General features: G+C 38.6%; 1 protein-coding gene and 1 pseudogene across 8 annotated transcripts in view; both read left to right on the top strand.

Moving 5' to 3' along the window:
* The window catches only part of ZNF148 (zinc finger protein 148), a 140,762-nt gene that overhangs the window by 17,667 nt on the left and 108,442 nt on the right, over positions 1-14,653 (top strand). The gene's annotated exons all lie outside the window — the stretch shown is intronic.
* Positions 12,197-14,174, top strand: LOC103881887 (annotated as a pseudogene).

The raw sequence follows: 14,653 nt of genomic DNA, 5'->3' as shown, positions 1-14,653 counted from the left end.
TTTAAACAGGCCATGGTTTGTAGGGGTGAGGATATTGACAAGCATCATTAAATGTAATATCTTTATTAAAGAAACTTAGAAGTAGGGAGCCCTGATATTCCCTGGGCTTTTGCAACCCGGGCCCTATTGGGCCAGCTTCGCGGGCGGGACTGTGCTGGCTGTGCGCTTGGCGGCTGTGGAGCAGCGGCGTGGAGCTGCGTGGTGGCCGGTGGGCTGCCGCCCGGCTGGGTCTGTGCGCTCTGGCCCCGTGGATGGGCGAGTGGGCGCTCCCTGAAGTGAGCAGGCCCTGGGGCGGGAAGGACGGGCTTTGCCCACTGTCTGGCGAACCCTGCACGCGTCCTTTTGGGGTGTGTTTGTGTGTCGCGCGCGAGTGTGCCCTGCGCGAGTGTGCCCGTGTGCAGGGAGCAGCACCTTCCATGACTTCCTTTTGTGTGTACGTGCGTGCGTGCGTGTATTTGTGCGCGTGCGCCCATCTGCAGAGAGGAGGCGGAGGGGCGCGGAGAAGGTGGCGCACTTGGGGCCTCGGCGGGGGCGGGGACGGGGACGTCTGCGGCGGCCAGACCTCCCAGACACCGCGCCTTCTGGGTCTGCCCCGCTGGCGCAGTCAGGGCTCCTTCCCTCAGCGGGATGGGAAACTCTGTGAGTGGCTTCTCCGCAGCCACTAACAAGTGTACGCCAGGTAGTGGGGACGGGGGGCAGCCGAAGGCTGATAATGGACACCCGGTTTTCCTCTTACTCCTCTTTTATAAATCTTCTGTTGAACTGCATTGTGTTTACAGTTTCATGTCTGTGAAAAGTTCAGCAGGTAACTTGCTTTACTAGACAGCTTTTTAACTGGGTATTAATAGCAAAAAATGTACACCTGTATCCTTATATTTAAAACCCCTGCCTGTCTAGTGATAAGAACAATCCTAAGGCCTTTCCAGAATTGGGCTGGGGGGCAAACTTTTGCTCTCCAGACTTTGTGAAACACCTTTTATGATGCCAGGAAAGAACTACTTGTGCAGTAGACTGAAAGCTAGAGTTGGAAATGCAAAAGTTGAAGCTCTTTCCAACAGCTTGAATTCAAAACAGCTTTTTGTTTTACATAATAATTGTGATTTGTTGAGTTTACATGAAGAATTTTGCAAAATTAGGCATGGTGTGATTAAAAAAGAGCGTTTCTTAATTTTATAGAGGGCAGTGGTAAAGGCACCACTCAGTTTGGAAATTTCAAGGATGTTAAAATGTTGCTATAAATAAAATCCTATTCAGATTTTTAGATTTAATAAATCTAAAAATATGTTTGCAGTTGTCCTTTGGGTGCAGGAGCGAGTCCTGGGTTTCTCTGTGCTTGTTTCTGGGCAGATTTTCAGTACTGTTAGCATGATACAGGTATAGAACCTTAACCTGACTGAATAATTTGCTTGAGATTACCAGTCTGTTTTAGAGCTGGGAATAGACTCTGGGTTTCTCATGCCCAGTCTGGTGACCAATCCAAGAATAGACTAAGGAAACTGGGTATTTGTCTGTTTGGTGGAAAATATGGCTGAGCCAAAAAGTGAACGTGTGAACGTTTACTTTTCTGTTATAACATTTAAATGTAATTTCTCCCCACTGGATTTTTTTGGCCTTTCTTTAAAAACAGAGGACTTGAGGATATTCCACAGTGTTACTTCTAGTGAGATTCGTACCACATTTACATTTTATTACAACAGGTAGATGCTTACGGTATTTAACTGGGGGAAGATATGTTTTTCATGCGAGTGTTCTCAGTGGTTAGAATAGGGAGTAACTTTAGCACTTTTAGCCTCCTTGAAATGCTAAGAGGAATTAAGTTAATGTCGTTAATCTCTGTTAAAAACCTTTGGACCTCTTTATTGAGGATTCTCTACAAGGCATGGATGGAATACCTACGGATTTCCCCATAGCTTATATACTTTTATTCTCATTGTTACTGCATTAGCCACACAATAATATTTAATTGTTTTCACTAGGCCTCATACAAGAGGGTACCTTTTTTTAGTATGTGAGTTGCAATTTTTTTTTTTTAGAGACTGGGGTCTCGCTGTGTTGAGCAGGCTGGTCTCGAACTCCTGGCCTCAAGCTGTCCTCCTGCCTTGGCCTCCCAAAGTGCTGGGATTACAAGTGTGAGCCACTGTGCCCAGCCTGACCTTTTGTTTTGCTGGAAAACATTCCTATCCTTTCTTATGCCTTTCCTCCTATATTACAAAACAAAAACAGTCTTTTTCCTTTTTCCCTTCTCCAAAAAACCCTGGACATTTTTAATCGAATGCAGTAGTTCTCAAACCAGAGGTGATTTTGTGGAATGTCTGGGGACATTTTTGTTCAGCATGCTGAGGGGGTTCCACCAGCATCTAGTGGGTAGATAAACCTCCTACAATGCATGTGACAGTCCCCATGATAAAGAAATTATCCAGTGCAAAATGTCAGTAGTGCTGATGTTGACAAAACCCTGATCTGATGTATTGAGAATAACATTCTCCCAAATGGTTTAAACCTGTGAAAGTTATTTGTAATGTAATTGATACCGCTATATCATGTATATTATAAATCTTTTTCCAGTGTTGTCATTAGAATGATCATGGGTCAAAGGTTATGAAGTATATATTAGAACATTAGAACACAGGATTGTGGAGCTGGAAGGTTAACAAGTGTAACTCCTTCAGTGTGTAGATGAAGAAATTGAGTTTTGGAGAGATAGTGACTTACCCAAGGTTGGACAGATAATGCAGAGCTCAGGTGTCTTTTTACTTCTACTTCTTAGTTTAAATCATTGCTGAGGGAAAGGGTGTGGCATCACTTTTGCTTCATACAGATAAATTTAATCAAATTACAATTTTAAATAATCGCGTTGTGAGAAATATTCTCTTTCAATGAATTACTTTTTCAGATTCACACATATTTTTGAATTCTTCAGCATGGTATTGTTACCACTGTAAACTTTTCAGTGGCTGCTTTTTAAGAAAATGTCTGAAAAATTTAAAAAGACTACATACACTTTTTAAAACAAAACAGTTAAAGTTAGTTAGCTTAGGCAAAATTTTGAATGCAAACTCAACTAGAATTACTGAAACATCTTAGGATATCTTGAACTTGACACATTTGTTCTGTTGTGTGAGGATCACTAAAGTGGTGAATTATTGTGCTGATTGTAAATGTGTTATAGCAAGGCCCCTTAGTTAATTTTAGAAAAAGATACTGAAACCTTCAGGTGAAATGTAATTGGGGAAATATTAATTGGATATTTAGATGAAATATTTTCAGATTGCTTAAGCAGTGTATTGTCAGAAGAAGTATCAATGGGGTTCTTTTTTAAATTAATTTTTTAAAAAATTGGGCAACACTTAATTCCATAAAATAGAATAAGTGTTCCCTCAATGGGGTTCTTTTATATTTAATTTTTTTTCCTAAAAAAAAAAAAAGCAAAAAAAGTGAACTAAGTTTTCCAGGCTCTGCATGTCTGAGTGTGATTTGTATGGCCCCAGGAGCAGTGGACATCTCCAAAAAGACAATAAGAGCAAAGATTTCCTTAAAAATTTATATTCAACATTTAAATTTTTTAAAATTTTGAAATTTAAAATTTAAATTTTATGTAAAAAATTTATTTAATAGAAAAAACTTAAAATGCATATTAGCATAAAGAAAAATGGAATCAAGAGAAACTGCTTTTAATATGGCTTTCTTATATTTCTATTAACCTTTTATTATGGAAAAACTGAATGAAAAATAGAATATTATGAACTCTCATATAGCAATTAATGGCTAAGCTTATGTCATCTATACCTCCACCTTACCCCTCTCTCCTCTCTCTTTTTTAGTTTTTATATAGAGATGGGGTCTTGCTGTGTTGCCCAGGCTGTTCCAAACTCCTAGGCTCACATGATCTTCCCGCCTTGGCCTCCCAAAGTGCTGGAATTGCAAGCATGAACCACTGAACCTGGCCTCACATGTTAATTGTTTTTTTTTTTTAACTTTATTCTGGGCCATGCACAGTGGCTCATGCCTGTAATCCTTACACTATGGGAGACCAAGGCAGGTGAATCTCTTGAACTCGGAGTTCAAGAACAGCCTGGGAAATATGGCGAAACGGTAGAATTAGTACAGAGTCCTGTGTACCCTTCACCTAGACATCTTAATAAAGTTCTAGTAAGACATCAAAACTAGGAAATTGGCATTGGTATATTACTGCTAACCACACTACAGAATTTGTCATTTTCACTGTTTTTTAACCCCGCACTCATTTTTGTGTGTTTACAGTTCTAGCAGTTTTATCCCATATATAAATTCATGTAACTACCACCAAGACCAAGATCCAGAACTATTGCATCATCACAAAGGAAACTCCTCTTGCTATCCCTTTATATTCCCATCCCATTCCAACACTCCTTGTACCCTGGCAAACTGTTTACTATCCATAGTTTCGTTCTTTCCAGAATGACGTACTTTGTTTATGTATGTATGCTTTGTATACATACTTTGTTTAGCCATTCACTTGTTGAAGAACTTTTAGTATGTTGCAGTATTTTGTTATTATGAATAAAGAGGTTATGAACATTTGTGTACAGGGTTTTTTGTAAACAAAAGTTTTCGTTTCTCTGAGGTAAGTGCCCAAAAGTGGAATTGCTGGGTTGTATGGCAAGTACATGTTTAGTTACTTAAGAAACTTCCAAACTGTCCAAAAATCAGTTGAACATACTTGTGTTGGTCTGTTTTGGGGTTCTCTGTTCTCTTCCATTGATATGTGTGTCTGTCTTCCCTCCAGTACCACGCTGTCTTGATTATTATGGCTTTATAGTAAGTCTTATTGAGTAGAGTGCCTCCTCTCACTTCATTCTTCTCTGTCAAGATTGTTTTAGCTCCTCTGGTTTTGTTGCCTTTCCATATAAATTTTAGAATAATCACATCTGTATCTACAACAGAAATCTTGCTGGGAGTTTGATAGGAATTGAATAAACCTATAGTTGAATTCGAGAATTTTTTTTTTTTATTGTATAGAGGTCCTTCAGTCCATGACCACAGGATAGTTCTCCATTTACTTAGATCTTCCATATTATTTTTGAAGCAAATTCCAGCCATCATATAGTTTTTCTTAAACGGTGTTATTGAGGTATAACTTGTATACCATACAATTCACCCACTTAAGCTGTACAGTTCAGTTGTTTTCACCGTATTTACACAGTCGTACAGCCATCACCATAATCAATTTTAGAACATTTTCATCACCCTAAAAAGAAACTACCCATTAGCAGTCAATTTCCATTCCCTGTTCCTCCTGGTCCCTGGCAACTACTAGTCTACTTTCAGTCTCTAGGACTTTGCCTGGACATTTCATATGAATGGAATCGTAAAGTAGATGGTCTTTTATGTCTGGCGTCTTTTACTTAGTGTAATGTTACATGATGTAGCATGTGTCAGCAGTTGATTCCTTTTTATTGCTGAATAGTAATCTATTATATGGGCTTACCACATTTTTTCTGTATCCATTCATCAGTTGTTGGGTTGTTTCCACTTTTTTTCTTTTTGGCCATTATGAGTGATGCTGCTGTGAACGTCCATGTGCAAGTTTTTATGTGAACATTTGTTTTAATTTCTTTTGTGTATATGTGTATCTAGGAGTGAAAAATTGCTGAGTCATGTGGTACCTCTGTTTAACCATTTGAGTAACTTCCAGACTATGTTTCAAAACAGCTTTACCATTTTACATTTCTATCAGCAGTATATGAGGGTTCCAGTTTCCCCATATCCTCGATAACACTTCTTAGTGGCTTTTTGATTATAGCTATACTGGTGGGTGTGAAGCAGTATTTCATGGTTTGATTAGCATGTCTCTGTTGGCTAATGCTGTGGAGCATCATTTCTTCTGCTTATTGGCCATTTGTATGTATTTTTTGGAGAAATGTCTTCAGATCTTTTGCCTGTTTTTTAGTTGGGTTGTCTTTTTATTGTTGGGTTTTAAGAGTTCTTTATATGTTCTGGATATTAGACTTATCAGTTAAATGATTTGCAGATATCTTCTCCAATTCTGTGGGTTGTTTTCACTTTCTTGATAGTGTCTTTTGAAGCATAACAGTTAAAATTTTCTTATTGTAATAAAAAATACATAACATGAGATCTACCCTTTTAACAAATTTCTAAGTGTGTAATACAGTATTGTTAACTATAAGCACAATGTTGTACAGCAGATCTCTAGAATGTTTTCATTTTGGATAGCTTAAACAACACCCATTGAATAGCAGCTGCTCATTTTTTTTTTTTGAAACATGGTCTTACTCTGTGGCCCAGGTCAGAGTGCAGTGGCGCAGTAACGGATTGCAGTCTCAACCTTCTGGGCTTAAACCAGCCTCTGACCTCAGCCTTCTGAGTAGCTAGGACTACAGGCGCCTGCCACCACGCCTGGCTAATTTTAAAATTTTCTATTATTTTTGTAGAGACTGGGTCTCATTCTGTTGCCCAGGCTAGAGTGGAGTGGTGCGATCACAGCTCACTGTAGTCTTGACCTCTTGGCCTCAAGCGATCCTCCCACCTTGGTCACTCAAAGTGCTGGGATTACAGGTGTGGACCACCACACCCAGCCTCAACTCCGCATTTCTACCTCCCGTCATCCCCTGGCAACCATTGTTTTACTTTCTGCTCCTATGAGATTGACTACTTTATCTTAGATCCCTCATAAAAGTGGAATCATACAGTATTTGGCCTCCTGTGACTGGCTTGTTTCACTTATGTTCTTAAGGTTCATCCATGTTGTCAACGTTACAGAATTTCCTTCTTTTAGGATGAATAATGTTCCATTGTGTGTATGTATACACATATGGACCGCTGCCAGTCCGAGGCCTGTTACAGATTGGGCTGCGCAGCAGGAAGTGAGCGGCAGGTCAGTGAGCATTACTGCCTGAGCTCTGCCTAGTGTCAGATCAGCAGTGGTGTCAGATTCTCTTAGATTCTCTTGGGAGCATGAAGCCTGTTGTTAACAGCGGAATCTATTTTACATGCTCCTTTTGAGAATCTAATGCCTGATGATCTAAGGTGGAACAGTTTCATCCTGAAACCATCCCTGATCCATTGAAAAAATGTCTTCCATGAAACCAGTCCCTGGTGCTAAAAAGGTTGGGGACCACTGCTGTAGTGAACATAAGTGTGAATATTTCCTCAGAAATCCATGGTGGTGGCTCACGCCTGTTATCCTAGCACCTGGGGAAGCTGAGGCCAGGGCGGGCGGGTCATTTGAGGTCAGGAGTTTGAGACCTGCGTGGCCACCATGGTGAAACCCCATCTCTAATAAAAATACAAAAAAATTAGCTGGGCCTGGTGACGCATGCCTGTAGTCTCAGCTACTTGGGAGTCTGAGGTGGGAGAGTCACTTGAACCAGGGAGATGGAGGTTTCAGTAAGCCGAGATTGTGCCACGCCACTGCATCACTGGGTGACAGAGTGAGACTCTATCTCAAAAAAACAAAAAACAAAACAAAACCCAAAACCCATTATCAATTCTTTTGGATAAATATGCAGAAGTGGGATTTCTGGAATGTATAGTAGTTCTTTTTTTAGTTTTGTGAGGAACCTCTGAACTTTAAAAAAAAAAAAAATAGTGTCTGCACCATTTTACGTTCCTATGAACAGTACGCAGGGTTTACACTTTCCCCATCCTTGCCAATACTTGTTATTTTTATTTTTGGATAATGGTTGTTCATACAAGTTCATGTATCTTTTTGGTAGAATGATTTCTTTCTTTTGGATATACACCCAGTAATGGGATTTTGGGGTCGAATAGTAGCTCTGTTTTAAGTTTGTTTGTTTTTTGAGACAGGGTCTGGCTCTGTCATCTGAGCTGTAGTGCAGTTGGTGAGATCATAGCTCACTGCAGCCTCAAACTCCTGGACTCAAGTGATCCTCCCGCCTCAGCCTCCCAAAGTGCTGGGATTACAGGTGTAAACCACCACATCTCGCCTGTTTTAAGTTTTTTGAGAAATCTCCAAACTGTTTTCCACAGTGGCTGAACTAATTTACATTTCCGCCAGCAATATTTAAGTGTTCCGTTTTCTTCACAGCCTCACCAATGTCTGTTAGTTTTTGATTTTTAATAATAGCCATTCTTACTGGTGTAAGAATTACATTCTCATTGTGGTTTTGATTTGCATATTCCTGATGATTACTGATGGTGAGCATCTGCTTATATACCTGTTGGCCTTTTGTATGTTGTCTTTGAATAAATATTTTTTCAGGTCCTTTGCCCATTTAAAATGCAGGCTATTTGTTATTTTTTGCTATTGAGTTGAGGAGTTCCTTATATATTGTGGATTTTAGCCCCTTAGCAGATGTGTAGTTGCAAATATTTTTTCCCATTCCGTAAGTTGCCTGGTTGCTCTGTTGATTGATCTCTTTGCTCTGTACAAACTTTTTAGCTTGATGTAATCTCACTTGTCTGTTTTTACGCTTGTTGCCCATGCTTTTGGTGTCAAATCCTAGAAATCATAGCTGTGTCATGAACCTTTTCTTCCATGTTTTTTCTAGGAGTTTTACAGTTTCAGCTCTTATTAAAGTTTCTAATCTATTTTGAGTTGACTTTTATGTATGGTGTAAAATGAGGGTCAAACTTCAATTCTTTTTCATATAGCTGCCCAGATTTCCCAGTACCATTTATTGAAGAGACTGTTCTTTTCCCGTTGTAGATTCTTGGCACCTTTCTTGAAGATCAATTGCCTCTGTATGCCTGGGTTTATTTCTGGGCTTTCTGTTCTGTTCCATTGGTCTGTATGTCTTGTTTTTATGCCAGTACCATACTGTTTTAATATGTTTTGAAATCAGGAAGTGTGAGGCCTTTAACTTTGTTGTTCTTTTTCAAGATAGTTTTGGCTACACTCAGGGGCTTTTGTGGTTCTCTTTGGGTTTTAGGATTGTTTTTGTGTTCCTGTAAAAAATGCCATTGGGATTTTCATTGAGATTTATTGAATCTGTACATCACTGTGAGTAGTGTGGACATTTTAACATTAAGTCTTCTAATCCATGAACATGGGATATGTTTCCATTTATTTGTGTCTTTAATTTCTTTCATCAGTGTTTTGTAGTTTTCGGTGTGTACAAGTCTTTTGCCTCCTTAGTTAAGTTTATTTTTAAGTATTCTTTTTGATGCTATTGCTGTTGTATAGCTTTTTTTTTTTTTTTAATTGAGACGGGGTCTTGCTTTTTTGCCTGGGCTGAAGTGCAGTGGTGCTATCACAGCTCACTGCAGCCTTGACCTCTCAGGCCTGAGTGATCCTCCTGTCTTAGCCTTCTGACTAGCTGGGACTACAGGTATGTGCCACCACACCAGACTTTTCTTCTGACAGTTTTATAGCTTTAACTGTTACTTATAGGTCTTTAATTCATTTAACTATTTTTTTTTTCTTCCTTAGAGACAGGGTCTTGCTCTGTCACCCAGGCTGGAGTGCAGTGGCACGATCAAAGCTCACTGCAGCCTTGATCTCCCAGGCTCGAGCAATCCTCCAGCTGCAGCCTACTGAGTAGCTGGGACTATGGCATGTGCCACCATGCCCAGCTAATTTTTGTTGTTTTTTTTTTTTTGTAGAAACAACAATTTTTTTTTGGTAGAAAAAATTTTTTTTTTAATTTTTATTTTTAAATTTTTAAAATTAATTTTTTTTTGGAGAGACAACCTTGCCCAGGCTGGTCTCAAGCTCCTGGGCTCAAATAATCCACCTGCATTAGCTGGGATTACAGGCATGAGCCACTGAGCCAGGTCTTCAATCTATTTAGAGTTAATGTTTATATATGGAATGATGAAGGTATCCAATTTCATTCTTTTGCATGTAGATATTCTTTGGTTCTAGCACTGGTTTGTTGAAAAAACTTGTTTCTCTACTTAATTGTCTTGGTGTCAAAAAATTGGTTGACTCAGCCTGGTGCAGTGGGCACACTCCTGTAGCTTCAGCTATTTGGGAGGCTGAGATAGGAGGATCTTTGAGCCCAGGAGTTCGAGTCCAGCCTGGGCAACATAATGAGACCCTGCCTCTATAAAAAGAATACATAAAATTAGGAGGCTGAGGCAGGAGAATTGCTTGAAGCTGGGGAGTGGAGTTTGCAGTGAACTGAGATCATGCCACTGCACTCCAGCCTGGGCGACAGAGCAGGATCCTGTCTCAGAAAAAAACAAAGAAACAAACAAAAAAACATAAAATTTAACAAAAAGGATTGACCATAAATGTAGTTATTTATGTCTGGACTCTAAATTCTATTCCTTGATCTATGTGTTTATCTTCATGCCAGTACCACAGTGTTTTGATTACTGTAGCTTTGTTAGTTTTAAAATCAGAATATATGCATCCTCTAACTTTGTTCTTTTCTTTCAAGATTGTTTTGGATTTTCTTGGTCCTTTGCAATTCCATATGAATTTTAGCATTAGTTTGTCCGTTTCTGCAAAAAAAGATTCTGGGGTTTAGATAGGAGTTGCACTGAATCAGTAGGTGATTTGGTGAAGTATTTTCATCTTAACAGTATGAAATGTTTCAGTCCATGAACATTAGATGTTTGTTTAGGTCTTTGTTAATTTCTTTCAGGGATGTTTTGTAGTTTTCAGTGTACATGTCTTGTACCTGTTTTGTTAAATTTATTACCAAGTACTTTATTATTTTTTTTTTTTGCTGCTATTATGTGTTTATTATTTTCTTAATTTTATTTTTGAATTTTTCATTGCTAGTGTATAGAAATATAGTTGATTTTTGTAAATTTTGAATCCTTGGTGAACTTGTTTATTCTAGTAGCTGTAGTGGATTCCATAGGGTTTTCTATATATATGTCATCTGGAAATAGAGACAGTTTTTTTTTCCCCCCAATATTAATGTCATTTAATTCAGTTTTTTGCTTAATTTACTGTATTGGTCCATTCTCACACTGCTATAAGGAAATACCCAAGACTGGATAATTTATAAAGGAAATAGATTTAATTGGCTGGGGAGGCCTCAAGAAACTTACAAATATGGCAGAAGATGAAGGGGAAATAAGGACCTTCTTCACGTGTTGGCAGGAGAGAGAAGTGCAAGTAGTGGAAATGCCAGATGCTTATGAAACCATCACATCTTGTGAGAACTCATTCACCATCTTGAGAACAGCATGGGGGAACTGTCCCTATGATCCAGTCATCTCCCTCCCTTGACATGTGGGGATTACAGGTCCCTCCCCTGACATGTGGGGATTACAATTCGAGATCAAATTTGGGTGGGGTACAGAACCATTTCAGATCATTTACCTTGCTAGAACCTCTACTATAGTGTTGAATAGAAGTAGTAGCAAGAGCAGACATCCTTGTCTTATTTCTGATCTTAGGGGGAAGCACTTATTATTTTACTTTTAAATATGATATTAGCTTTGATTTTTCATAGATGGCCTTTATCAGGTTGAGGAAGTTCCCTCTCCTAGTTGGGTGTTTTTATTGTGTAAATGGTTTTGTATTTCATCAAATGTTTTTCTTCATCTAAGATGATTTGCCAAAAATAAAAGTTTTTGGCCTTTGTTCTATTGATGTGGTGTATTATATTGATTTTCAAATCTTAAGCCAACTTGCATTTCTGAGATTGGTCATGCATAATCCTTTCTATGTGTTGGTAGATTTGGTTTGTTAGTATTTTGTTGAGGATTTTTGCAGCTACATTTGTAAGAGTTATAGGCTTGTCATTTTCTTTTCTTGTGATGTCTTTGTCTTGTGTTGGTAGTAGTAATGCTGATCTCATAAAATGAATTGAAGAATATTCTCCCCAAGTTTTGGGAAGAGTTTGTGAACAGTTGGTATTAATTCTTCATTAAATGTTTGGTAGAATTCACCAGTGAAGCCATCTGAGCCTGCAGGTTTCTTTGTTTGTTTTTGGCAGCATTTGAGGGGACTTTTAAATTAAGAAGTCAGTTTTATTTAATGGCTATGGGGTTATTTATATTCTCTATTTCATCTTGGTTATGTTTTGCTAGTGTGGTTTTGAGAAGTTGGTGTCAAATTTAAGAGCATAAAATTGTTTGTAATATTCCCTTATATTCTTTTAAAATTGCTATAGGATCTGTACGGATGTCCTCTGTTTCATACCTGATGTTTTGTGTCTTCTCTTTGTCTTTTATTGTTGTTGTTGTTAATTTTGCTAGAGGCTTATTAATTTTTTTGCTTAATTGATTTTCTCTATTTTCCTCTTTTATTTTTTCTTTTAATAATTCCTTCCTTCTTGCTTTGGCTTCATTTTGCTCTTTTTTAGTTTCTTTTGGTAATTCGGTTTCTGGTTTTAGATCTTTCCTCGTTTCTAATATAAGCATTTAGTGCGTCTGATTGTTGTTAGCTGCATCCCATGTATTTTGATATGTGTTTTGTTTTTATTTTCATTTATTTTTATGTATATTTAAAATTTTTGAGACTTCTGTTTTGATCCATGGACTTTTTAAAAGTGTGTTGTTTATTCCGCTATTTAGAGATTTTCCTGTTGTCTTTCTGTTACTGATTTCTAGTTTGAGTAGAGTATGGTTAGAAAATACACTGTTACCATTTCAGTTCTTTTAAGTTTTTTGAGGTTTGTTTTATGGCCTTGGTGAATGTTCCATGGGTGCTTGAAAAAAATGTGTATTCTGCTGTTATTGAGTGGAATATTCTCTGCGTATGTCAATAAGACCCTGTTGGTTGATTGTGCTATTAATGTAGCCACTCTGCTTTAAAAAATTTATTGTTATATCTTTCCATTCTTGTGCTTTTTGTTATGTTGCCAAATTTAAATTTCTTGCAAGCAACATATAATTGGGCCATTAAAAAAAAAAATCTACTCAGGCTGAGAGGAGATCCGGAGCCCAGAGCATCCAGGCCACTGCCCCACCTCCCCTGTGTCCCATCGCCTGCCACCTGCATCCTCAGTCCTCTTCCAACAATCTGCTAAAACATGTTGGATTACTATGAAGTTCTAGGTGTGCAGAGACATACCTTACCCAAGGATACTAAAAAAAATAATGAAAACTGGCACTGAAGTGGCACCCAGATTACATTCCTGAGAATAAAGAAGAAACAGAGAGAAAATTAAAACAAGTGGCTGAGGCATGTGAGGTGCTGTAAGATGCTAAAAGATGGTACATCTATGACAGATATGGCAAAGAAGGATTAAATGGTGGTGGAGGAAGTGGAAGTCATTTTGACAGTCCATTTGAGTTTGGCTTCACATTCTGTAACCCAGATGATGTCTTCAGGGAATTTTTTTTTGTTGGAAGGAACCCATTTTTATTTGACTTCTTTGAAGACCCTTTTGAGGACTTTTTTTTTGGAATAGGGTCCCTGAGGAAGCCAAGGGACAGAGTCATTTTTTCCACATTCAGTGGATTTCCATCTTTTGGAAGTGGATTTTCTTCTTTTGATACAAGATTTGTTACATTCAGGTCACTAGGTCATGGGGGCTTCACTTCATTCTCTTCCGTGTCATTTGGTGGTAGTGAGATGGGCACTTCCAAATTGATATAAGGTTCTACTAAAATGGCTAATGGCAGAAAAATCACTACAAAGATAATTGTTGGGAATGGTCAAGAAGGAATAGAATTTGAGGAAGATGGCCAGTTAAAGTCCTTAACCATACACGGTGAGGAGCAGCTGCTGCAGTTGGGTAACTCAAGTAATTCAATGCGTGCATTTAACAGAACTGTTAAACTATAATAAGCATCATTTGAGGATTAACATCAACTTTTTTTTTTTTTTAACATTTCAGATGAACTCAACTTTCAGTATAATTGTACCAAATCTAAAGTTTGTATAAACAGCTCAACAGAGTCCCCATTTGTCATAGACTTTTGAGTTTATTGTTAGTGTGTCCGGAGTTGGTTCCTGCCCGTGGGTTCGTGGTCTCTCAAACTTCAAGAATGAAGCCACAGACCTTCGCAGTCGGTGAATGTTACAGCTCTTAAAGATGGCACAGACCTAGAGTGAGCAGTAGCACGGTTTATTGTGAAGAGCAAAAGGACAAAGCTTTCACAGTGTAGAAGGGGACCTGAGTGGGTTGCCGCTGCTGGCTGGGGTGGCCAGCTTTTATTCCCTTATTTGTCCCCTCCCACGTTCTGTTTCTGTGCTATCAGAATGCCCTTTTTTCAATCCTCCCTGAGATTGGCTACTTTTAGGATTCTGCTGATTGGTGCGTTTTACAGAGTGCTGATTAGTGCATTTTGCAAAGCACTGATTGGTGCGTTTTACAGAGTGCTGATTGGTGCATTTTACAATCCTCTTTGCTAGCTACAGAGTGCTGATTGGTGAGTTTTTATAGAGCGCTGATTGGTGCATTTTACAATCCTCTTGCTAGCTACAGTGTGCTGATTGGTACATTTTACAGTCCTCTTGTAAGACAGAAAAGTTCTCCAAGTCTCCACTTCCCAGGAAGTCCAGCTAGCTTCACCTCTCATTGGGACCACATAATAGGACCTTTTTTTTTTTTTGTCTTTAAAATTGTAAATCTCTATGTGTGCTTTGCGTTTTTATTAAATGTACTCCAAGGTGAGCCTTGACACTTTAGTCATAGGGAAAGATTGCATACTAAAAAAGACATGTAAAAGCATGGATCTGCTTTTCCATCGTGTTTAAAATGTGAGCCATGTAGTGTTAGCCTGCTGTGAAGTTAACATTGCCAGGAAGAATCTTCTACAGAAATAGTTACATTTCTGG

This window comes from Papio anubis, chromosome 2, assembly GCF_008728515.1.
Source record: "Papio anubis isolate 15944 chromosome 2, Panubis1.0, whole genome shotgun sequence".
NCBI lineage: Eukaryota > Metazoa > Chordata > Mammalia > Primates > Cercopithecidae > Papio > Papio anubis.
Note: the sequence above shows the minus strand (reverse complement) of the source record. Positions and strands in the feature narration are given on the sequence as shown.